We start from the raw sequence: 9,221 nt of genomic DNA on the forward strand, positions 1-9,221 counted from the left end.
ACTAAAGTCAATTTATTATCAGTTAATAAACATACAAATAAATTACTTTCTAGAATGAAATTTAATGATATTTTTATGCTTTTATGCTTGTTTAAAAAATATTAAGTCTAACAATAAAACGTCAAATGTTAATGTAAGGTATTGCTTATAAGGAAACAATCCCTTAACAAAAGTGGATGTTACTTGTTCAGATGACATTTTCCGGTGAAAATTATTATGCTGGTCATACTTCCAAAAAGAATAATCTGGGATTCTGAATGCCAGTATCTACACCGGCGCGGTGACTGACAGCCTCACACTCTCCTCAAACACTGTGTTCATCCGCGCTGTGCCGTGCCGAGGCACAACTCAGTAAAGTTGATAATTCCCAATAGTAACCAACTGCTGAACCGCAGAACCAGACGTCATAGCAGTGTGAGGACGACAGCGCCAGCCTAACCGTCTGATGCCGGAAGTGGGCGGAGTTCATGTTTAACGCGGAGCACACAGAACCATAGATAAACAGAACAAGGAAAAGAAGAAGATAAGTTCTATCTTTGATGGATGCAACATACTTAACATTATACGCTTATACAAAACGGCTCTAAGTTTTTTAAGTTACCGGTAATATTCAACAATACGTTTGATCTGTCATTGGGCGCGTTTCCATTACAGATCTGTGCAATAGCCTACTTTAAACCCATTTAACCCTTAATTACAAAACGAAAAATGAACGGTTGTTGTATTTTTAAAACGCAAAGTTGAACACCTAAATTTAATTTGAACTGTACACTAAATGCTGCGCCAAAAAAAAATTTGTTTATGACTTTTTGCCCCTTCACTAAACATTTAAAATATTCACAAATGAATATGATTTTTATTTTTTTATTTTACTGGTTTTCTAAGGCCAAATTAGAACCTGGAAATTATGTTTTTCCCGCAGTGCTGAATGAGAAGAACCATATAACCACAGCCTACAGAAAGGTGATTTATTGGCGAGTTATAGGCTATAATAAATGTGTCTGAAAGAATAACGAGGCATTTTAATTGTTTATTAATAAACTGTTTTCTAAATCAGTGTACATTTCAAGCTTTAGCCCACGGAGGCGATATTCTGTTTCAGTTCTAGCGCTTCAGTTCACGGAGATCATGAAAGCGCGCCTGATGGTTTTATTTTATTTTACAAAAGCACAACGTTTTCTTGTTATTGTGAGTTTACACAAATAAAAGTAGTTGCGAATAATGTAGCCTATTATTATTTTCTGTATGACCAGAAATGATAGAGTATTTTAAGTTGTTTCCACTGTTGATAGGAAAATGCAAGTGTTCGCGCCTGCGCCTCCCTGTCATCAAGTGCGCACTCCACACTCGCACACACACTTGGATATGCGTCAAAATCTTGTGTTTATTTGTGATAATCTTAGCCCTGTATTATGAATGAGATGTGACGAATTGCTTTGTTCTTTTATTTGGATAAAAGCGTATTCTACATATATAGCCTAATAAATGTTGTAATAATGATGATAATTATTATTATTGTTTGCGGACACGGACCGCGTCTTCTAGGTGACTGTAAATGCCATTGCAGTTTTACGAAATATTCCTTTTTCGAATTGCCTGAAAAACCACCTCATGGAGCGTAAAAACTTGTTTACGATAAACGGGAGTTTTTGCGAAATGGACGTGTTTCCATTGTGCGTATTTTCAATTCGCAATTTCAATTTGCGCAATTTGAAGGGTATAATGGAAACGCGGCTAATGACACCATTATATGAGAACTGAACTGAGCTGGACGAAGACATCAGAATGGCTATATAGATTAATTAACTGAAATAATAACTTTTTTACAACAGAAATGAATCAACACTGAACTTACTTAAGCTGACTCTATTTTGTTCTAGATCTACAGAGAATTAATTTGTTGTTGGCGTAGCCTATATTGTATTGTAAAGCATTTGTTAAATTTTCTGACCATGAGAATTGCATTAACTGTATTTTATTTCACCTATGAGCACATAACTATCTTTTGATATCAGAGGAAAAAACTCATTTTATTTAAATTAATCATTTTTGTTTTTTCAGTCTGTCATATCATTGTTGTGTATGGTCTATGAAAAAATTTGTTGGTTGAATATTAAACATTATTTTCAATTAAATCATAGGGGCAAAAGCTCAAGCTTGTTGTCATTGTTTTTTTTTTTTTTTTTTTTTTTTTTACGCTTTGTTCAATTTATATTGTTAATCTTTTGACTCAACAAAACAAATGGATAAAGTATAATTTTAACTTTAAAAAAAAACTTAACATTTGTTAATAGTACTATTGTCTTTTGTTAATAGGACAAAACATAATTCTTATCTTTTATAGCCTACTGTTTGATTTATATATATATATTCAATTAAATCGTTTAAAAAAGTCTTTATAATAACGTTGTTTTAAACTTTGTGTGTTGTGTTTATGTACTTGTCAGGAGATGGCGCTGTAGTTCACATGATGTTACCTATAAAAGGTGTAGAGTAATAATGGAAGTGAGTGCACCTGCTGCCTAATCATTTAACTGCCGGCAGTGTGAATTGTTTGTGGGTTTGAATAAACCTTAAAGAAGTAAGAAACTTTCTTGTCTTGATTACCTGAACTCAGACATAACAAATTGGCGACGAGGATGGGATAGACTGGAGGGGCAAGGACACCAGTTCACTCTCAATGACTGGGGACACACAAAAAGTGAACATGACCAAATGCTCAAAGTGGTTATTCAGCGCATACAAGATGCAGGCTTACAGTTGAATGATTCAAAATGTCACTTTAATAAAAGCAGTTTGCGCTTTCTTGGTCATACTGTATCTGCACAGGGTATTCACCCAGATGAGGATCATCTTGCTGCAATGGTTCATGCTCCTGTTCCTAAAGATGCACATCAGCTCCGTTCCCTTCTTGGATTGTTGTCATGGTACAATAAATTCATTCCAAATTTCGCTACAGTAGTAGAGCCATTGCGTGCTTGCATCAGACAAGGATCTGAGTTCAGCTGGTCAGATGAGGCTCAGAAGAGTTTCAGTACTGTAAAGGAGTTGTTACTCCAAAGCCCTGCTTTGGCATTGTTTGACCCTAACTTGCCCACTATCGTTTCGACGAATGCATCAGATTATGGACTAGGTGCTGTATTCTCTCAAATTCATGAAAATAACACAGAGCGCATTGTTGCATTTGCTTCAAGAACATTGTCGATTGCGGAACGTAAATATTCAACGATTGAAAAGGAAGCATGTGTCTGGGCTGTTGAAAAATGGAGAACTTACCTCTGGGGTCGAAAATTTCTTCTACGTACGGATCATCAGGCCTTGACAGTGCTCCTCTCCTCTAAAGGCACAGATCGCGCTGGAATGAGGATTGCGCGTTGGGCAGAGCGACTTCTGTGTTTTAATTATGAGGTGAATTATTATCCTGGCTCTCAAAATCAGGTTGCTGATTATCTTTCACGCCTACCTTTGCTTGCTTCTGATGAGGATTTCTCTGACATTGAACCAGAGTTTGTTGCACTTTTGTCTTCTGAAATGTCTGCTGTGTCTCCAACTGAATTTGCTTCTGCCTCTGCATCATGCTCAGAAATGACTGCATTACGTGCTCAGATTGATCGTGGATGGCCTTCTTCATCAGCTGCTGTGGGGGTGGTTCTACGTCCATATTTTCAAATACGTCATGAACTTGCTGTGCAAAAGGACTATGTGTTTAGAGGGTCACGTCTTGTTGTTCCTGTTGCATTGCGACGTGTTTTGGTGAATCTGGCCCATGAGGGTCATCAAGGAATAGTGCGGACGAAACAGCGCATTCGTGAACTTTACTGGTGGCCTGGCATTGATTGCTTGGTTAATGAACAGATCAAGAATTGTGAGGTTTGCTTGTCTTCTGACAAGACTACAACTGTCCGTGCTGCACCTTTACAACCTGTACCTTTTCCATCTATGCCATGGGAAAAAGTGGCTGTTGACATTGTTGGCCCATTTGAAACCGCTACTTGGGATTGTCGGTACATTATGACGTTAATTGACTATCATAGTAAGTGGCCAGAAGTAGCATTCACTTCTTCAATCACAAGTAAAAATGTGATCAACTTCTTGACATCAGTCTTCAGCAGATTTGGAAATCCTCATTACATTGTATCTGACAATGGATGTCAGTTCAAGTCAGTGGAGTTTGCAGCATTTCTGTAAGATCGAGACATTCAACACATACATACATCAGTGTACCATCCAGCTGCAAATGGAGCTATTGAGCGATTCCATCGAGTCCTGAAGAGTTCTATTCAATCTGCTATTCTGTCTGGAAAGCCATGGAAATCAACAGTAACAGAGTTTCTTCAAACTTACCGTGCTACTACCCATTCTGTTACTGGACGGTCTCCTTCAGAGTTACTCTGTGGCAGGAAAATGCGTACTCGTCTTAATGTTCTCCCTCTTCCTATGACTTGTAAGGATCCTGCTGTGAGTCAGAAAGTGTCATTGTCTCAAAAGAAGATGAAAGCATACACAGACCTAAAAAGAAGAGCCTGTACTCCTGAGTTCAAATCTGGAGACTGGGTGCGTATAAAAATTCCAGTTCATGTGCCAAAAGGACATCCTAGATTCTCAAAGCCTTTGAAAATTGTACATCAACTTGGTCCATGCACTTACCAGTTATCAGATGGGAAAAATTGGCATGCATCTCATCTCTCTCCAGCTTGTGCACCTATGGAAAATGTCATTGAGAGTGAACTGGTGTCCTTGCCCCTCCAGTCTGTTCCGTCCTCTACTGTGTTGCCTAAAGATGAACTTGTGAACTTGCCTAATCAAATTGCTTCTCCATCTGTTCCTGTAAGGTCTTCATCACGAGTGAAACACCCTCCGCGTTGGTTACATGATTATGTCACTTAGTACAAAAGACATTGATTACCTTATGCTGAATGAGAAAGTAATTCTAGTTCTAATTTGTCTGGTTACAGAATGTAGAATATATTGTTAAACTAATTGAGTTGGATGTAGATATTGTATAAGTTTTGCCTATTGCACCAACTATGTATTTTGGGTGGAATTTACAGTTTTGAGTAAAGGGGGAATGTTGTGTTTATGTACTTGTCAGGAGATGGCGCTGTAGTTCACATGATGTTACCTATAAAAGGTGTAGAGTAATAATGGAAGTGAGTGCACCTGCTGCCTAATCATTTAACTGCCGGCAGTGTGAATTGTTTGTGGGTTTGAATAAACCTTAAAGAAGTAAGAAACTTTCTTGTCTTGATTACCTGAACTCAGACATAACACATTCCAAAACACGGAAGTAGCGTAATGCCTTGCCGCGCCCACTTCCGCCCTCAGACTGTCGGGCTGGCGCTGTCGTCCTCAGACTGTTATGACGTAATGGTTCTGCGGTTCTGCAGTCAGACCTATCTCGATAATTCCGCAAATGACTGCAATTACAGATTTCGAACAGAGATGGCGACAAAGAGAAAAAACTGCGGAATGCAGCTTTAAACAGCAGTAGTAAATTGTAATTAACATGTATGTATCATATCTTTTAGGTATAGACGAATCCGGCGAAACTACCGGAAGTAAGCGGGCGCCATTACTGAGCTGTTGCTGGGTAGCGTTGTGCCATTGCCTCCTATTGTTTTATTTGCAACTTGCGTCCACTGGAATAAACAGCCCGCGATTTACGACTGTCACTAACGTTACAACTTTTATAATGTCGAGTGGGAAAACATGTTGGCATTTTGAAAAAAACATTGGATGCCAGGCAAAGGAGAAAATACTCTTGAATACCTTTAAAACAACAGAAGGGGCGCATTGGGGTAGTAACGTTAGTAACAGTACTGTTATGTCTGTTGTTAATGTTTGATTTGCTTGACTGTGACAGATTTTTTTTTAAATAAATTAAATTAAATATGCATTTTTTGCTATAATAACAATTATTTAATGACATAAGTAAAAAAATATATAATAAATATGTAATATAGTCCTCAGCAAAATCTCCTCTCTAGCTATTTTTTCTATTCAATTAACATGCTATGGTCATTCAATGGCTTTCCTGAGCTAAATGTAACGTTATGTGACATAATTGTTCTCCTGCTGTTATATTGACCTCTTTCCTTGGTTTAAAAACACTAATTGGTCGATATTATGTATACTTTCTAGCTGTACCTTACCCTTGCCTTTTGCAATGTGAAAATGAGATAAATAATGGACACAAATGAAAAACATGAATTCGTTTATTTGATGTCATTCATTTATTTATTGTTGCCAAATGGACAGATCTTTTTATAATTTCCTCGTTAGCTAACGTTAGCCTAGCTAGCTTGCCAAGCTATTTTCATAAATAATCTGTAAGATCGTTTGTACCTTCATCTGTGACTGGAGGCCACTGTCTAACATCATCAACCCAACAAGTCATTCTGCCTGGCTGTAGCTGTCATCGAGGGTGCGTTATCACGGAGGTTTGTTTACATACCGCTAACAGCTCAGTAATGGCGTCGCCACAAGATGGCAGTACGGTGGCCGAGACAGCTCAACGCGCTGCAACTGAAGCAAACACATACAAATAGAGAAAAACGCGTGCAAATAGAAAAAAACGCATGCAAATAGAAAAACACGCGTGCAAATAGAAAAAAACACCTGCAAATTAAAAAAAACATCTTCATCAGTTTCACAACACACGTGTGCTCCAAATAAGGAAACGCGCTGCAAAAGTTCACAACACAACCAAATACAGAAAACACGCTGCAAATAACACAGACCACAACGGAAATGTTTCCAGGGGAACCAAATAAGTGACGGACCCGGCCGAGACGTGCTTATTGCTCGTGAGCTTCCCTATGCCATACTCCCTTCGAAGGGCAGATTGCAGAGCCCTTTTGGAGTGAGCAAGGCTCTAGTGTGCTGTTAGGCAGCCGTGTGGACCGCACTTGATGAAGGGAGCAACTAAAGACAACGTGGGATGTTCCCATGACAACGCAGCACGGCGTCCATCAGCTGGTCTTACGACAGAAATATGATGCTGTTAACATAACGGATGCAAATACATTTTTATTTTTAGTTTACAAAAAAAGCTTTTAAAATATGCGTTATATATCTGTGTCTCAACTTTAAAATGTTGGACCCTACATTACCTAACATTTCTTACGAAACTTTTCTTTATGAAAATGTAATAACATGAAACAATTTGTACAGTGTAACTGGTGTATAGATAAATATCTTTCCTTCATGATTTTCTTCTTTATCTTTTTTATTTATTTATTTTAGTTTCCAGCTCATTGTTCTTTTCTCATTTGTATTCTGATGACATTGAACAAATTGTTAATACATTTTGTACATTGTATACAAGTTGTATGTCATAAAAAATGTAATTTCTGTATGTTTTGCACAAACAAATAAATAAACAAACAAATAAATAAAGTATAATGTTAAGCTGTAAGCACCATCACGCATAGATTTATGGATATCTATGCCAGCACGTCCCAGCCGGGTTCGTCACTTATTTGGTTCCCCTGGAAACATTTCCGTTGTGCTCTGTGTTATTTGCAGCGCGTTTATGTATTTGGTGGTGTTGTGAGTATTTGGAGCACACGTGTGTTGTGAAACGGATGAAGATGTTTTCTTAATTTGCAGGTGTTTTTTTTTATTTGCACGCGTTTTTTTCTATTTGCATGCGTTTTTTTCTATTTGCATGCGTTTTATTTTATTTGCATGTGTTTTGTTTTATTTGCACGCGTTGTTTTCTATTTGCATGCGTTTTCTTCAGTTGCAGCGCGTTGAGCTCTCTCGGCCACCGTATGGCAGCCTACACAGAACGCTCGTCGGATTCGTCTATATGTAACATCATTATAGTGAAGGATTTATTTTGAACGGTGAATAGAGGGAATGCATTAACGTCACTTCCCCGCCGGAACACGCCCCCCTCAGCGGAACTGAGTGGCAGAAGAGCTGCTGCGTGACTGGAGTTAATAGGGGAAACTGCGTTAACGCGAGTAAAACAAACTATTATCAGCTTAAACTAAAAGTTGGACTCGATATAGTGTTCCTTACAACTTATCAAAGATCCAGTGATCCATGGATATTGACATGCAGCCAGGAATCGTGTTTCCTGACATTTATATGTGCCTGATTTCGACGCCGGGGAAATAAATGAAGACAATTTGCCTGTAAACGTTTTATATAAATACAATATAGATAGGTCTAAATCCGAGTGATCACTTACATTAATGTTATACTGTATATCAGTGGTTCTCAAACTTTTTCGGTCATTCCCCACTTTGGACAAGGGGGAATTTTCAAGCCCCACCTGCCCCCATCGCCCCGACACAATGCTAATGAAATACGTAACAAGCTTAAAATGTTCCAATTTATTGAAGTAACAAGTAATATCAGTATAGTAACCAGTTGTATCTAAATACAAACTAACAATCTACATCAAATAACAGCAAGTTCAAAAATAAAGAAAATGAAGTGCATCTGTGTCATAACTTGCATGAAATTCAAAAATAGAGAAAATAAAAGTGCCTCAAAAATAGAAAAGAAATAAAAGTGCCACTTTGCAATCTGTTAAAAAAAGAAAAGAAGAGAAATCCATTTGGCAAGACAGGTCTATTTATCCCTGCATTAGTGACTGCAATGAGCCTGTTTTGCATTGCACAATTTCTCAAAGCAGGGTTGCAGGCTTGATACTGCCACTCTCAAATCATGTTCAATGTTCAGAAAAATGTCATGTCTTGTCGTAAGCCACAACATAATGACGTCACATATTTTCCAACCCAGCCATCAGCCCCCAGTTACGCATGAAACAGCTTCCAGCGCGCCTGGCTACCCATCGGCGCGAAACATAGGCTACATATCTATGGGCGCAAAAGTTTGTTCCGCTACAATTAATATGCCGACGTCACGTCAATCATTATTTTGGGGGTGGGGAATTCCTGTTACTTGTTGTCGCCCCCGGGGGTGATCGGTCTAATAAGCAGCAACACACAGCTATAAGGACGGTTTGCTCTCACACGCGCTGCATTAATAGTCAAACACACACACATACACGCGCAGTCACTCTCTACTCTAGTGCGCGGTCTTGCTCCAGATTCCGGGAGATTGGATCTCATTTGCGGGCGTCAAGGAGCCGCTATCAATATGCGGGAGACTCCCGGAACTTCCGGGACATTTGGGATGTCTGGATAAAGATATAAAGGCATAAAAAGGAACATTTCCGTTTGGCGCGCCCCACCTGTCACGTC

The sequence above is a fragment of the Rhinichthys klamathensis genome, unplaced genomic scaffold (genome assembly GCF_029890125.1).
Source record: "Rhinichthys klamathensis goyatoka isolate OS25496 unplaced genomic scaffold, OSU_Roscu_1.1 h1tg000463l_1, whole genome shotgun sequence".
NCBI classification, from domain to species: domain Eukaryota; kingdom Metazoa; phylum Chordata; class Actinopteri; order Cypriniformes; family Leuciscidae; genus Rhinichthys; species Rhinichthys klamathensis.